Below are 15,125 nucleotides of genomic sequence, written 5' to 3' on the forward strand. Positions count from 1 at the left end.
TTCCTTTAACTTATGACTTATTATTTCTTCTATCATATTACGACACCAACTGTTACCATGCTCTGTTGTTATCTCTTGCACCACATGTTTTCACTATGTTGCACTTCGTCAAAAATTAATTTCTTCCAGTACTTCTTTGTATTCGATATTCAGCACAATCTTCCACTCACAATATTCTGTTTCGAACTTGTTAATTATATCTCTATTCCTTCACATAATTCGGCCTCACTCGCCAATGTTGACTCTCGCGTCCAGTCCCGACTTTGTCTCACCAACTGTCTCCACCTTGGCGTAACTCTAGGGATATATCTTCTCTGCTGGATAGCGTGCCTACGTCATTTGTGATGATTTTCATTTATTATAACATATGATTTAACTATGAATTCCAATAGTTTCGTTTTCTGATTGATGCTTTTTTTCTAATGAAACTGCTATATGCTCTGGACTTTGAGTTCAGGGTTCATTAACACGTTACTTCACATAGGCCTACATGTTACTTTACACACAGTTTATCAACTGGATTAAGTGGAAAGTGAAACAGGAAGTTTCGCAGACAGGTCACCCTATCAGTTGTCTATTAAACCATTCTTTCAAGTACAACAAGACATAATAGTCGCTGGCTGCACTGCCGGAAACGCCGGTTGTGTGGCCGGAAAGTTCCCAACGGTAATTCTAATTCTTATTCTTGACACAGGCATCGCCTTGTGATCGTTGGTAACCATCTTCGACACCAACCTTACACATACTTAGCTATGATTGATATTTTTCGTAACAATCGGGTAAATAGTGATGCATTCAACATTAGGAAATTCATCAACGGTCGACCGAACGTAGTGGCTCAATGGTCGGCACACTGGACACGCATTAGGGTGCACAACGGTTCAAATTCCCGTCCGGTCATCCAGATTTAGGTCTCCCGCGATTTCCCTAAACCGCTCTAGGCAATTTTCTTGATGATTTCCTTGAAAAGGATAGCGTTGATGTCCTTCCCCATACTATTGTAATCAGAGTGTGTGCTCCGTCCCTAATGACCTCGCAGTCGAAGGGACGTTAAACACTAATCTCCTCCTCTTCGAAAGCACCCCTTTATGTTTCACAGACACATTTCAGCGCTACAGGACACCTTTTCCCCTTTCCAAATCATTTTATCTTTGTTGAGGGTCTTCAGGTTGTTAGCGGAGGTGCATTGCTACTTTTGCTGTTACAATGTCGCCATTTCTGAATGTATTTTAATGTATATTTTGTTTTTATCTTTTAGTCCCTCAATTTTAATTTCAACAACAAAGAAAATTAACAGTATTACTGCTTTTTACACTCTATACGACCAGGCCTTGGAAGGCCCAACTGTACCGATCGGCCGCCGTGTCATTCTCAGCCCACAGGCGTCACTGGATGCGGGTATGGGTGGGCATGTGGTCAGGACACCTCTCTCCCAGCCGTGTGTCAGTTTAAGAGACCAGAGCCCCTACCTCTCAGTCAAGTAGCTCCTTCGTTTGCCTCACAAGAGCTGAGTACACCCCGCTTGCCAACAGCGCTCGGCAGACCGGATGGTCACCCATCCAAGTGCTAGCCCAGCCCGACAGTGCTTAACATCGGTGATCTGACGGGAACCGGTGTTACCACTGCGGCGAGGCCTTTGGCGTTTTTGTAAACGCTAACAAAATTCATCATTTTATAGATTGTAAAAACATGTGTACACTTTCATGTTTTAATTATATTTCTTTCACCTTTGCATTTTTAATGCTTTTCAGTGAAAAGCGGCCTTTTGCACCACTGACAGCCCAACCCCCATTCCACTCCGTCCATGTCGGCTGAGGACGATGAAATAACAATAAAGAAAAAAAATCAATGAGTATTGGAGTAATGTGCGTTAAGAATTACAAAAGAAACCAACCAAATGAATCACACGACAGACTGATGTCACTGACGTAATTATAATTGTAATTAAAATGAATGTTGGTGAGCAGGGCACGTGTACAGAGGAATAAACGGAAGATGGACCAAGGAAGCTGTAATCCAGATTGCAAGAGATGAGGGAAGACCGAAATGACGACGTACGACGAAACAGGGTGTGCAGGAATAATAGAGATGCGTATCTCAAAGACCGCATTGTACTGAGGCATTTATCCAGCAGTAGGTTTCAAACAACAGATGACAACAAATATTATTCTTGATAAGGGGGGGGGGGGGGAGGCGGGAGGGCGTCGCTGACTTATTTCGGCCAAACGTCATTACCCGTCTTTTACCTTCGGGATGGTCATTGTATAATCTCTTTTCAAGACAGTAGCATGCAACGTAACTCTCGAGTTTTGACGCTTTGTCAGAATTACAATTTCTGCCAGAATTAAAATTTCAGCGGTAAACCTAGAAGTCCTCCTTGCGTATTCCTTATTTTTAAATCCTTTTTCAAATTTCTCCTCGGTTTCCTTTATGCTTGTTCTATGTACTGACTGCATAACAGGGTGTTGGCTACAGCCTGTGTCGTTTCTTTTCAAGTATGGCCTCTTATTCATGATCACCTATTGACGTCATTGCAGTCTGTCTTCTCTACAAGTCTAGTAACAGAGCGTTGTTAATTGCTAGTTTGTGAACAAGAGGATGGTAGCATTAGCAATTTCAAAAATTTTTCACTCAGGATCGGCGATCCAGGAAGGGGTTTTGAGTAAATTCTTTGGTGCACGTAGTCACATTCTGTAACATCGTTGTACATTCAACAAGTCACCGATTTTGCTTATCTTTCGCATTACTCTGGTACATATTTAGACGTAACAAATAATGCTCACGAACGCTGCGATTCTGAAGCGTATTCCAGAAATAAAGTTTCAAAGTTTTCCCTGACCTGATGAATACCATAGGACAGCGGCGTTAACGCAACGGTTTGAGTGACGCTGTGGTTAAAATATACCGTGCATGGCAAAATGGCGCTATTCAAAACCGCCGCCGGGTAACTATGTTGTACCATTGTCCGTATATGACAGAGGTGAACGATGGCTGAAGGGATGCGTAAAAGCGCAACTGTTGAGCAACTGATAGCCCACATGAACCATGGGGCCACCAACAGTGTCTGCTCAACGACCGTTGAGTGAACACTGCTGCCGATGGGCCTCAGCAGCAGGCGCCTGCTTCATGCACCCATGCTGACTGCTGTTCAGTGCGGACGATGGGTGGAATTCGCACGCCATTACAGCAGCTGAAGGTCCACGGCGTCGCGACAGGTAGCCTTCTCAGATGACATTCCCTGGGTCATATCGTCTTTCTGAAAAGTACAATGGATCAACACAAGTATCCTTCTATCCTTGGGAACCACCTGTGCCCCTCTGTGCAGTTTGTTTTTTCCTCGGAATAACGGCATCTTGGTGATCTGACAGGAACCGGTTTCACCACTGCGGCAAGGCCGTTGGCGCTTTTTATAAACGCTATCAAAATTCATTTTATAGATTGTAAAAACATGTGTACACTTTCATCTTTTAATTATATTTGTTTCATCTTTGCATTTTTAAAGCTAACTGTATATGTGCGTGGTTCGAAGAGCAGCAGGATGTGTTTACCGTACACCCCTGGTCACCAAACTCCCCGTATGTAAACCCACTCGAGAATCTGTGGGATTACCTCGCTTGGTTGTTCGAGCCACGGTTCCTCAACCGAGAAACGTAGCGCAACTGGTCACTTCCAGCGGCGACGTGGCTCCACATCCCAGTTTGTACCTTCCAGAACCATACTAGCTCTCTACTTCCACATCTCGCTGCGGTCCGTCTTCCAAAAGGTGGTTATTCAGGCTTTCTGTATGTGGTCACGTTAATGTGAATGGAGAGTGTAACATGGTGTGGCTCAGTCTCCCGGAGCAAGTCATTCAACTGAAGTCCACTTAAGGCGACTTGCGTCTCTCTACCCAGTTATCTAACCGGGAAACGAATTAATGTTTAACGTCGTATTAGAAACACATGTAGTTTCTGGCGAAAATCCATATCACTGTGGGGTGACTGCTAGGTTTAAAAAGCAGAGATAATATATCCGTGGTACGACCGCGATTCAGTCTCGGTTTCAAGCACGGACAACACCAACTTGCCCGACTAGGATTCTGCTCAAGCTTCGCTGTTGCCTGGTGTTCCGGTAGATCTAACGCTAGATGGCAGTGCCACCGTTTATAGAGCGACAGCGAACTTCAGCACATCACAGCTCATCCAATTTCCAAGAAATATGGATAAACTCCGGTGACAAGAGTCGTGGAATAGCGGTATGCACATATACATATGGTGACAGTATCGCGTACACAAGGTATAAAAGAGCAGTGCGTTGACGGAGCTGTCATTCGTACTCAGGAGATTCGTATGAAACGGTTTCCGAAACGATTAAGGCCGCACAACGGGAATTAAGACTTTGAACGCGGATTGATAGTTGGAGCTAGACGCATGAGACACTCCATTTCGGAAATCCTTATGGAATTCCGGGGATCCAAAGAGTCAAGAGTATACCGAGAATACCAAATTTCGGGCATTACCTCTCACCACGGACACGCAGTGACCGACGGCCTTCACTTGACGAGCGAGAGCAGCGGCGTTTGCGTAAAGTTGTCAGTGCTAGCAGATATGCAACACTGCATTAAATAACTGTGGAAAAACAGCATGGGACGTAAGACGAACGTATCCGTTAAAACAGTGCGGCGTAATTTGACGTTGACGGGCTAAGATAGCAGACGAACGACGCGAGTGGCTTTGCTAACAGTACGACCTCGACTGCAGCGCCTCTCCTGGCGTCGTGACTCTATCGATTGGACCCTAGACAATTGAAAACTGCGGCCTGGTGGGTTGAGTCACAATTGCAGTTGGTAAGACCTGATGGTAGGGTCTGAGTGTGGCGCATACTACACGAAGCCATGGATCCAAATTGTCAACAAGGGCACTATGCAAGCTGGTGGTGGCTCCATAATGGTGTGGGGTGCGTTTACATGAAATGGACTGGATCGAACATTGCTGGGACATAATCGAAAGGTCAGTTCGTGCACAAAATTCTGCACCTGCGACACTTTCGCAATTATGCACGGCTATAGAGGCAGCATGGCTCGATTTCTGTAGGGGACTTCTATCCATGCCACGTCGAGTTGTTGCACTGCGCCGGGCGAAAGAGGAAAGGAGCTGCGACGCGATATTACGAGGTACCTCATGACTTCTGTCACCTCATTGTAGACGATATACATGAACCTTTCTCTGGAACCAGTCTGTACAAGGAGGGAGGGAGGGAGGGGGGGGGGGGGGGGGGGAGAGAGAGAGAGAGAGAGAGAGAGAGAGAGAGAGAGAGAGAGAGAGAAATTTCCTTTGTGTTGTTTTCGTTTGATGTTTTTATTGTTTTTAATTTCTTCGTATACGGTACAGTTATAAAACTACGGATTACACAAAATTAATGGTTTTTGGATACTATGTCCTATGACTAGGAAATGGTTTTCTGCGCTACTTCTACATGAAACAGCAAAATACAACTGGCATTGCGGAAAACACTCTGAGAGTAAATCAGTTCCAGTTTGACTGTACGATCTTGAGCCTTGTTTATTGTTGTTGCAAACGAAATTTTGATTGTCTTAAACAGAATGTGTAACACAGTTGGGATCATTGATGCACAAGGTATGAAATAGACGTCTCCATCTGCTGGATCTGTAAGGGTAGCGGTCGCAATGGCATTTCTTCGCACAGTTTGTCTGCCTACGAGTAGGATTACAAAGGTTCGTACGACTCAGATTGCGTTGTACTGTAAACATAAACCGATGAGCCCCAAAAACAGCTTTCCTGATTTACAGGTTTATTGTTAAAACGGACTGCGAAGAAAAAACAAAAAGTACATTGCTGTGCATACGATTTTTGTTTCAAATTGTCCATCCGAATGTTGTAGAGTATCGTGTAAAAATTTTGAAGTAAATCGGTTAAGAACTTTCCAAGATTTTTGCTTACAACATTTCTCCTTTATCCAGAATGGTCAGAAACAGTTTGATAAGCTTGTAAATGTGTTGCAGGGTAGTTTGTGCTGAAAAATAATTGTTAAGAAAAGAATTCGCTGCATAGCGCCGTTTGTGAGTTTAGCTCTTTGTTTGGTTTCCTAATACCGAACAAGAGAGCGACACAAAAATTGGACGTGCGACGATAGTAAGCATCGAACCCGAACCAAAGGCGAAGCAATCTCGTGCTCTATCAGTACGCTGTGAGAACAACTGACGATAATTGTATCTGGCAGGCTGCTTGGATTTGCGCCCCCAAGTACCTCATTGGCTAACTTCAATGCTACGCAACTAGGAAACGGCGCAACGTATCGTATTTTTTTTTTCTTAGCAAATATTTCGCAGCACAAGCTTCCCTGCAGCACCCTTACAAGCTTTTCACACTGTTTCTGACTAATCTGTATATTAGTCTAGATTAAACTTTATACATATAAGATGTGAAATACATCACACACTATTTCCTTCGTCTTCATAGAAAAAGAGGAAATTCACAAGATGAATTTCGCAGCTGTATTGTTCTGCAGGTGATGATGTTACTGGTCTGACTAGGAACGGCAGTAGAATCGTCGTGTAGTGAACTTCATAACGCGCTTTTCTAAATTTTCTGAGTAACGTTTCTCGAAAAGAACGTCATTTTGCCCTCCAGAGATTCCGATTTGAGTTCACACAGCATCTCCATAATATACGCGTGTTGATCGAACGTACCGGTAACACATCTAGGAGCCCTCCTCCCCCCCCCTCCCCGCCCCTCCCTCTGCATTGCTTCAATATTTTTCTTTAATCAGACTTGTAGAGAGTCAAGAGAGAATCACACTAGTTTTCTATATGCGGTCTCCTTTAAAGGTGAATCACACTTTCCTAAAATTCTCCCCTAAACCGAAGTCGACCATTCGCCTTCCCTCCTACCGTCATTAAGTGCTCCTTCCAATTCAAATTCAAATCGATTTGCATCGTTACGCCTAGGTCTCTAATAGGCGCGATTGTATCAAGCAGCACACTAGCAGTCCTGCAGTCGAACTTTCTTTTTCCTACTCCTCTGCATTAACTTAGACTAAGTTTTTTAGATTCATAGCAAGCTGTGATTCATCACTCCAACTAGAAATTCTGCCCAAATGATCCTATATCCTCCTACACTCACTCGACGACGACACCTTCCCGTACACTACAGCGTTATCAGCAAATAGTCGCAGGTTGGTGCTCAACCTGTCCTCTAGATCATTTACGTATATAGGGAATAAATGCAGACCTATAACACTGCCCTGGCGCACTCATGACGATACCCATGTCTCTGATGAACATTCGCCTTCGAATAAAACTACTGGGTTCTTTCAGCCCTACTTAAGTCTTCGATCCGCTAACATATCTGGGAACCAATTCCATATGCTCCTACATTCGTTAAATTTGCAGTGGGACACCAAGCCAATGCTTTCCGGAAATATAGGTGTACGGAATCTGCCTGATGCACTTCATCCATGGTTGGCAGGTTATTGTGTGAGAAAAGAGCAAGCTGAGTTTTGCACGAGCGATGCTTCCTTGCGCGAGCGATGCTTCCTTGCGCGAGCGATGCTTCCTTGCGCGAGCGATGCTTCCTTGCGCGAGCGATGCTTCCTTGCGCGAGCGATGCTTCCTTGCGCGAGCGATGCTTCCTTGCGCGAGCGATGCTTCCTTGCGCGAGCGATGCTTCCTTGCGCGAGCGATGCTTCCTTGCGCGAGCGATGCTTCCTTGCGCGAGCGATGCTTCCTTGCGCGAGCGATGCTTCCTTGCGCGAGCGATGCTTCCTTGCGCGAGCGATGCTTCCATACTCAGTGCTGGTTCGTGAACAAAAGTTTTCCCGTCTCACGGATATTTGCTATATTCGAACTGAGAATATGTCCTAGAATTCTGCAGGAAACTGTGTTAAGGGAATTTGTAGTTTTACGGGTCCATTCATTTATCTTTGTTATATACAGGAATCACCTACTCGTTTCTCCAGTCGTTCGGGACTTCGCGCTGTGGGAGATATTAACGATAAATGCAATCTAAGTAAAGGGCCAGTGTCGTAGAATACTCCCTGTGAAACTGACTTGAGATTCCATCCGCGCCTGGCGACTCATTTGTTTACAACTCCTTCCACTGGTACTCTACGCCAGTGATGCCTCCGTACGGGAGTCTGTACGAATGTCAAACGACGGTATGTTTGCACGATCCTGCCCCCCTGAATGATTTCGTAAATGTGAAATTTAAAACTTTGTCTTTGCTTTTGCAGTCTTCCATTGCCACACCAGACTGTCCAATGAGTGACTGGGTACAACGCTTCGAACAGCTTAGCGATTCTACATCTAAGTATGTGTGGGACAATCGTGCGAAGTACGGGCAAAATCGGTGAGTCACTGAGTGGTTGTCCCTCTGCGAGTGCGATTGTATCCGCTTCGCTTTGAGAACGGGCGAAGCGCGACTGAGCCGCAGGCGGGAGGGACACGTGAGGACGCAAACCGCGTCGGCCCGCCCCTGCTCGCACGGCTGAGCTGAGCTGGGCCCGTCGGAAGCGCCGGGCCTCCGGCCTGACACGCTGCCCCCTCCAGGGTGCAAGGCTCCCCCACCACCCGTGACGTCACGCGACTCCGCTAGGGGTCACCAGCTGGCGCGCGATCCGAGTTCAGTCGCGTCTCGGCCTCCGCAGGCGTGGTTGCTGTGTTGTGTTTACTCGGCCGAGTCCCAGCGCTTCCGCGACGCCGCGTCTTCTCCGAGAGTGAAATGCTGTCTGGCTGCTGAAGGCGCCCACCAGCATCACCTGCGAGGCTCGTGCCCAGCTGCACTTTAACTGTTTCTCTTTCCTGCATTCAGTGAACGCATAAAACAACGGTAAGGGTTAATACTCCCGTTGTTTTTCATCATAACCACTGTTTGTAAACAAGCGACAATTCGCTGTTTGTCTACAAGAGCTAATGTGAATGTAAGTGTTCGTTCCGTTGTGGAAAATTCAAGTTCGTCGACAATTATTGTTTATGCCATCAATTTGTTAGTTATAATTTAAGACCTCCGTGACATTGTTTCTCCGTGATTACATCTATTTTACTGCGAGGCTAAACACGAAACTATATTGGATTGTATCACGAAGTCTGCCTTCCTCAATAAAACGAAGACATTTATGTTCGAGATGCAGTGGACAGTACAAAAGCTGCTCGAGCCAACACTGATTTGGGCTTCGTGTTGAGAGACCTTAAGTACGAAATAGATTTTGATTCAGTATGCGTCATTCACATACTTGTGCGGGATCGTCATGGATTACGTTTGTTATGCTTAAATTTGCCTTTTCAGATCCAAGTCTATTATTCAGCATAAATGTTACGGTTTCGCTGCCGTTATAAACTACAAATATTGCTAATGTTGTTACAACTTTCTGCTATTGTAATGATCAGTTCTGTGTTTATGTGCTGAGCAGTATATAAATTACTGAGTACTGCACGACCGTCAATAGCATAAATATTGCGTTTCCGTGCGGTAACTTCTCTGTTCGGGGCAAGCACTTTTGCAGCGATTTCTTCTCAGTACTCTGTTAATAGTAAAAAAAACGCTTAAATGAAGACAAGTCTAGGTCGATCAGGTGTTTCCACGAGCGGTCGTTTCGAGTATATGATTCGAACAACAAAAACACTGAATATTCCAGATACAACACTGAAGACGTGCCGAGTGACTAGTGCTTTTTTGAGGTGTGTAACAGAAATGCTGTAAAATTTGAAATTCAGAGTCTTACATGAATGCAGCAAATATCCCGTGAGAAACATGATCAGTGGATTCAAAAAATTGCTCTTTCGGACAGCCTCTACAAATTTTCTCCATCCCCGCCCCTACCCATCCTCTAATAGAGCCAGCGAAGCTGAAATTAATTTAATAATAGATTGCTGCATTCTGGGCACTCTCCAGCCATCTATGGTTCCGGAAAAGATCTTCCTATATGGTTCAATAAAAGGTATCCCCTACCACACACTTGACGGTAATTTGCAGGGTATAGACGTGTTACAAGGGTTCACACCAATGATTATGACTTCCAGTATTTGTCTTCCCCAGGATAAAACCAACTGTTTTTCGACACCTTCAAACCACCGGTCTCGTTGAAATCATCAGTTTATATTACATTTCACAGGATGCTATAGATAGTTACGTTACCGTATCTGGACACTGGTGAGTTTGTGCCCTAATGCTAGTCGCCGTCGCACGCAGTAGCAAGTGTGTACGTGTCACCATTAGTCTATATAACCCCTGAATTAAATAATGTGATAGTACCCTAGATGCTACGTGTTACGTCCACTGTGATTGTGTTGGCACTGTTACTGATGGTGATGAATTGCCACTGCGACCCGAGGTTAGCATGAGAGATCCAGAGACTGAAGCTGTGTCGCTCCGTTTCAGACGTTTCCGCTGTTGCACGTGATTCCGAGAATGCTGGCCTCTGCTTGCACGTGTTCTCTCTCCAGCAATTTATTGCTCGTTTAACCGTTTGACTACTCGCTAATTGCCACGTACATCTGACGCAAGGCTTAATTTTAGTGTTGTGCCAGTCGTCACTATGAGTCTGACCGAAAGGAGCAGTTAGCAACTGTATCCGATCATTTATTTTCAAGCATTTCCCAGTGAGCAGTGGAATATTCCTGTGGCAAAGCCGACGCAGATACCTACTGCATCCTCAACTACTTCAACACTCAGGGATGCCGAGAAACGTGGGATAGTACTTGACACTTTTGGTTCCTTACAGGGACCAGGTCATCCGAATTAATGTTTTCCATAGTTTCTCTTGTTTGTGCGTGTTTCAATTACATCGCCGTGCCGTTAATTACTGGAAAGAGAGAGAAAAAAAACTGCGTTAACAGTATATCAACTCGTGAAGGAACACTTTTTCGCCCCTTCCGTGTAGGTGGGGTACTAGACATGAGAAGATCATTCCAAATGCGATACTCATTTAAATGTGAGTCCAAAGCACATTCAACTGTGTGACGCTGGGAAAACATTTTTCCCATTTCATGAACTTCAAGGTAGTAAAAAAAAAAAAAAATGAAACTGTTGCTGAAGTCGTAAAGTGCTAAAATCGCCGATGTGTATGCCAATATTCTGTAAGGGCATCCCTTTAATATCTCTATAATGTTGGGGCATTTTAGACAAAATAATCTTCTGAAAACTGTAATTATCCTCTTTTATGACAGAATAAATAACAGACGTTACCTGTAAATCAGCACCTTTGTGATTTCTTTTATCTTGAGTTCAAATTATATAAAAATGTGACAGCACGGAATTACGAAACTCATCAAGGTGCCTCGTAACGGCACTCGAATAAATGACGCAATATTTGTGCCTTGTTCATCTCAGTGCACGCTTCGGCTGCTCCTGATGACATTTGCATCCACGTTTCGATAGACTGGTGACTGCACGGCAGATTAGAGTCGGAGATCTCATTTGCAAATAAATCGGGGCAAAACTGCTGGCAGTCAGATTTCAGCGTCTCTTCCATGCGCTAAGCAAAAGACGTGCTGGAGCCATAGCAGTTGGCGCACGCTCTGATAAAACTATTAGATTTTCCGGTTTCAAGTCGAGTGGTGATTGTTCTTTGCGATAACACACGACGACGAACAATGAACTTTCTTTTCTGCTCAATGTTACTGAAAAGTGGCAGCTGGCGAAGTAATCCAAGAAATAGATTTTCCAAGCATAAACCGAGTCATTGTTAATATTTATGATGCTGGCTTCAAACGAATTGGAGATACGATGAATATTTCCGTTCTTCACTGTCTTGTGAACAAGAGTTTTTAAAACTCGTCTGCTCTTTATTCCATTTTCCCACTGTATTCTTCTGTCTGTTGAACCCTGCTGGAGCTCGTTGCCATTTTCTGATCATCATTTATTCAGATTTTGTGCATAGTTTAACCCCACTGCCCCACTTTCTTTGCTGTCTACGGTAGAGCAATGCACCTCTCACTGAACCAGGTTGCTTAGTGATGTGGTTAGTCATTGCAAGCGTATTCAACAGCGACACCCAGATATCAGTACCCTTCCCTTGGTTTACTTAAATCACTTCATGATGGTCCTGATGTACTCTGATAGCGTCTAATATAACGTAAGGTGTTTGTTTAGCGTCTGACAGCTGCAGCCCGTGAAGCTGTATACCAAAGAGATCCCCATCAATTTGATATCGTAAAGATCGCCAACAGAAATACACTAGTGTCAAACATGGGCCTTAATTCGAAGAAGTAATTTCTGAGACTGTACGTCTGGAGCACAGCATTATCTGGTGGAGAAACATGGACTGCGGGGCAACCGGAACAGAAGGGAGTAAAAAAATGGTTCAAATGGCTCTGAGCACTATGGGATTCAACTTCTGAGGTCATCAGTCCCCTAGAACTTAGAACCACTTAAACCTAACTAACCTAAGGACATCACACACAGCCTTGCCCGAGGCAGGATTCGGACCTGAGACCGTAGCAGTCGCGCGGTTCCAGACTGTTACGCCTAGAACCACTCGGCCACCGCGACTGGCAGAAGGGAGTAAAGATGTGGTGCTGCAGAGGAATGTTGAAAATTAGGTGGACCGATAAGGTAAAGAATGAGGAGTTTCTCCACAGAATCGTCGAGAAAAGGAATATATGGAAAACTCTGAGCAGAAGAAGGGACAAGATGACAGGACATGTGATGAGAGATCAGGGGTAATTTCCATCGTACTAGAGGGAGCTCGAGAGGGTAAAAACGGTAGAGGAAGATAGACTGGAATACGTCCAGCAGGTATTTGAGGACGTAGGTTGTAATTGCTACTGAGAGATGAGAAGGTTGGCTGCATCAAACCGGCCAGAAGACCGATGACTCAAAAAGGAAATATAGAAGTTCGATACACGTCATTTGATACAGATGTACACAATACAGGGTGCCCAGAAACAGTGTGGAAAGCTTATGCTGACAGATAATTGCTGGAAAAAAATCTATGTTGCCCCGTTTCCGAATTAATGAGCATTGAACTTAACCAATCAGGCCTTTGCGCGCGTAAATTCAAGCAGCCCGCCACATACTATTACTGTCAGTTGTTCTCATAGCGTAGATGATAGCGCGCGAGACTGCTCAGGCGTTGGCTCGGGTTAGATCCCTACTACCGTCCCACTTCCAGTTTTTGTATCGCTCTCATGTTCGGTTTTAAGAAACCAAACGGAACACTGTTGGCGATGCCGTCTCCGGCGGGCCGCTTCAATTTTATTGCGCTAACACCAGATTCGCTAGAAAATACATACCTTTAACCTTAGCTTCTGAACGCTAAAATTTCTGAGGTTTTACCGACGAGATTCGCGGGCGTGTATGTTGCCACACACACAGCGAGGTTGGAGTCTATGACTTTATACAAAATGAAATGATCGCATGGCAATGCTGGCCGGAAGGCCCCAACCGGGGAAGTTCGACGGGCGGGTGCGAGTCTTACTACAGTCGACGCCACAAGGCCGACCCGCGCGCCGGTGATGAGGATGAAATGATGAGGACAACACAACAATCAGTCCACGAGCGAAGAAAATCTCCAACCCGGCCGGGGATCGAACCCGGGCCCGCGGCTTGGGAGGCAAGCACGTTACCATTTTTTCTTTTTTTTATAATCTCATTTTGTTCATTGCATTTGTTCGGGTCGGACGTCTCATGACAGCCGTTGAAGTTCTTTGTTGATCCATTCACTCAGTGTTTTTTTATTACAGAGGGTAGCTAACCCTCTGACCGAACACGGTGAGCTACCGTGGCGGCCTCTGCTAAGCGGGCGGACACTGTATACATTGTACTTTGACATCTGGCGTTAGTTTCTTCGTCAGGTAGGCATGCTCCGAGTGATGATGGTCGCATCTGTGGACTCGACTTGAATTGGCATGCCTTTCAGATGTTTTGGTGTCGCGTCACTGTTTAACAATACTTTAGATCTATCACTCACTTTGATATTGTTCTCACTGCAAAAAACGGCGGGCGCATGGCAAAAATTGATGCGTGTCAAGGACGTAGGAATCCAGACTGTCGCCGTGTTTTTTTTAATTGTCTATTGTTTCCCCTGTCTGCTCCGTATGTATTTTTATTCGCTTCATCATCCCTCTGTTGTTTGTTTTCATTTCCCCATTTTCTTTTCACCTTGTTACTCAATGAGTCCCCGATTTTATCGCCTGTTTTTTATTATTATTTATTCTCCTGCTCTTTGTCAGAAAACCTGTAGGCTGCAGAGCGGCGTCCTAAGCTGCTGCCAGCCCGCCCCCTTCGGGGGGAATTGAAATTCAATAAAGGAAAAAAAAAAAAAAAAAAAAAAAAAAAAGACGTAGTGGACTCTGGGAATCTAACTCCAGCATAAGTAGCTCACGGCGCCAACAAATCTTACGTAAGATTCTTATTTGAAGTAGCTGATGAGAAATAGGTCGGTCTTTGCAAAACTGAGACCACAAATGTATCTGAAAATGCTTCCTCACTTCCTCACAAGAAACGGCTGATTTTAACTCAATCTAAAACGCTCCTTGAATTACTGCAGGTTTCTCTGCGTATCATGCTAGGACAGTACCTGCTAGTGGGCGCATTCTGTTGATTTAGCGAAAATTTGCGCAAAATTTTTATTCCTAATGTTTATATCGGTGGCCAGTCGATCATCCAGCCACGCGTCACTGTTGTGACTTGGCAAGACAGCCAAGTCACTATCAGAGGAAGCCGAAAGGCACGCGCTTAAGCTCACGCAGGCTGGCGCGAGGTCTGGAACAGTTAAGGGAATTAATAGTAGCAAATAAAGTACGTAGTTGATGTAATACTTAACTTTAATCCATAAGTGGTGTACATCGGTCTGACGGTACAGGCATCACAAGTTAAATATCTATTGATAATGGCGCCTTGCTAGGTCGTAGCAAATGACGTAGCTGAAGGCTATGCTAAATATCGTCTCGGCAAATGAGAGCGTATTTGTCAGTGAACCATTGCTATTAACGTCGGCTGTACAACTGGGGCGAGTGCTAGGAAGTCTCACTAGACCTGCCGTGTGGTGGCGCTCGGTCTGCAATCACTGACAGTGGCGACACGCGGGTCCGACGTATACTAACGGACGGCGGCCGATTTAAAGGCTACCACCTAGCACGTATGGTGTCTGGCGGTGACACCACAATCACTATCGAAAAAAGAAAAAAT

At 44.9% G+C, this 15,125-nt stretch overlaps 1 long non-coding RNA gene and 1 pseudogene across 1 annotated transcript in view; one reads left to right on the forward strand and one right to left on the reverse strand.

Moving 5' to 3' along the window:
* Positions 1-1,523: 1,523 nt before the first annotated feature.
* LOC124717625 lies at positions 1,524-1,641 on the reverse strand (annotated as a pseudogene).
* A 6,994-nt stretch (positions 1,642-8,635) lies between these two features.
* LOC124794664 overlaps positions 8,636-15,125 on the forward strand; it is a 212,831-nt gene continuing 206,341 nt past the window's right edge. The window contains exon 1 of the long non-coding RNA XR_007016594.1: positions 8,636-8,825. This is a non-coding gene — a long non-coding RNA (uncharacterized LOC124794664). The remainder of the gene's footprint in view (positions 8,826-15,125) is intronic.

The sequence above is a fragment of the Schistocerca piceifrons genome, chromosome 1 (genome assembly GCF_021461385.2).
Source record: "Schistocerca piceifrons isolate TAMUIC-IGC-003096 chromosome 1, iqSchPice1.1, whole genome shotgun sequence".
Classification (NCBI taxonomy): Eukaryota; Metazoa; Arthropoda; class Insecta; order Orthoptera; family Acrididae; genus Schistocerca; species Schistocerca piceifrons.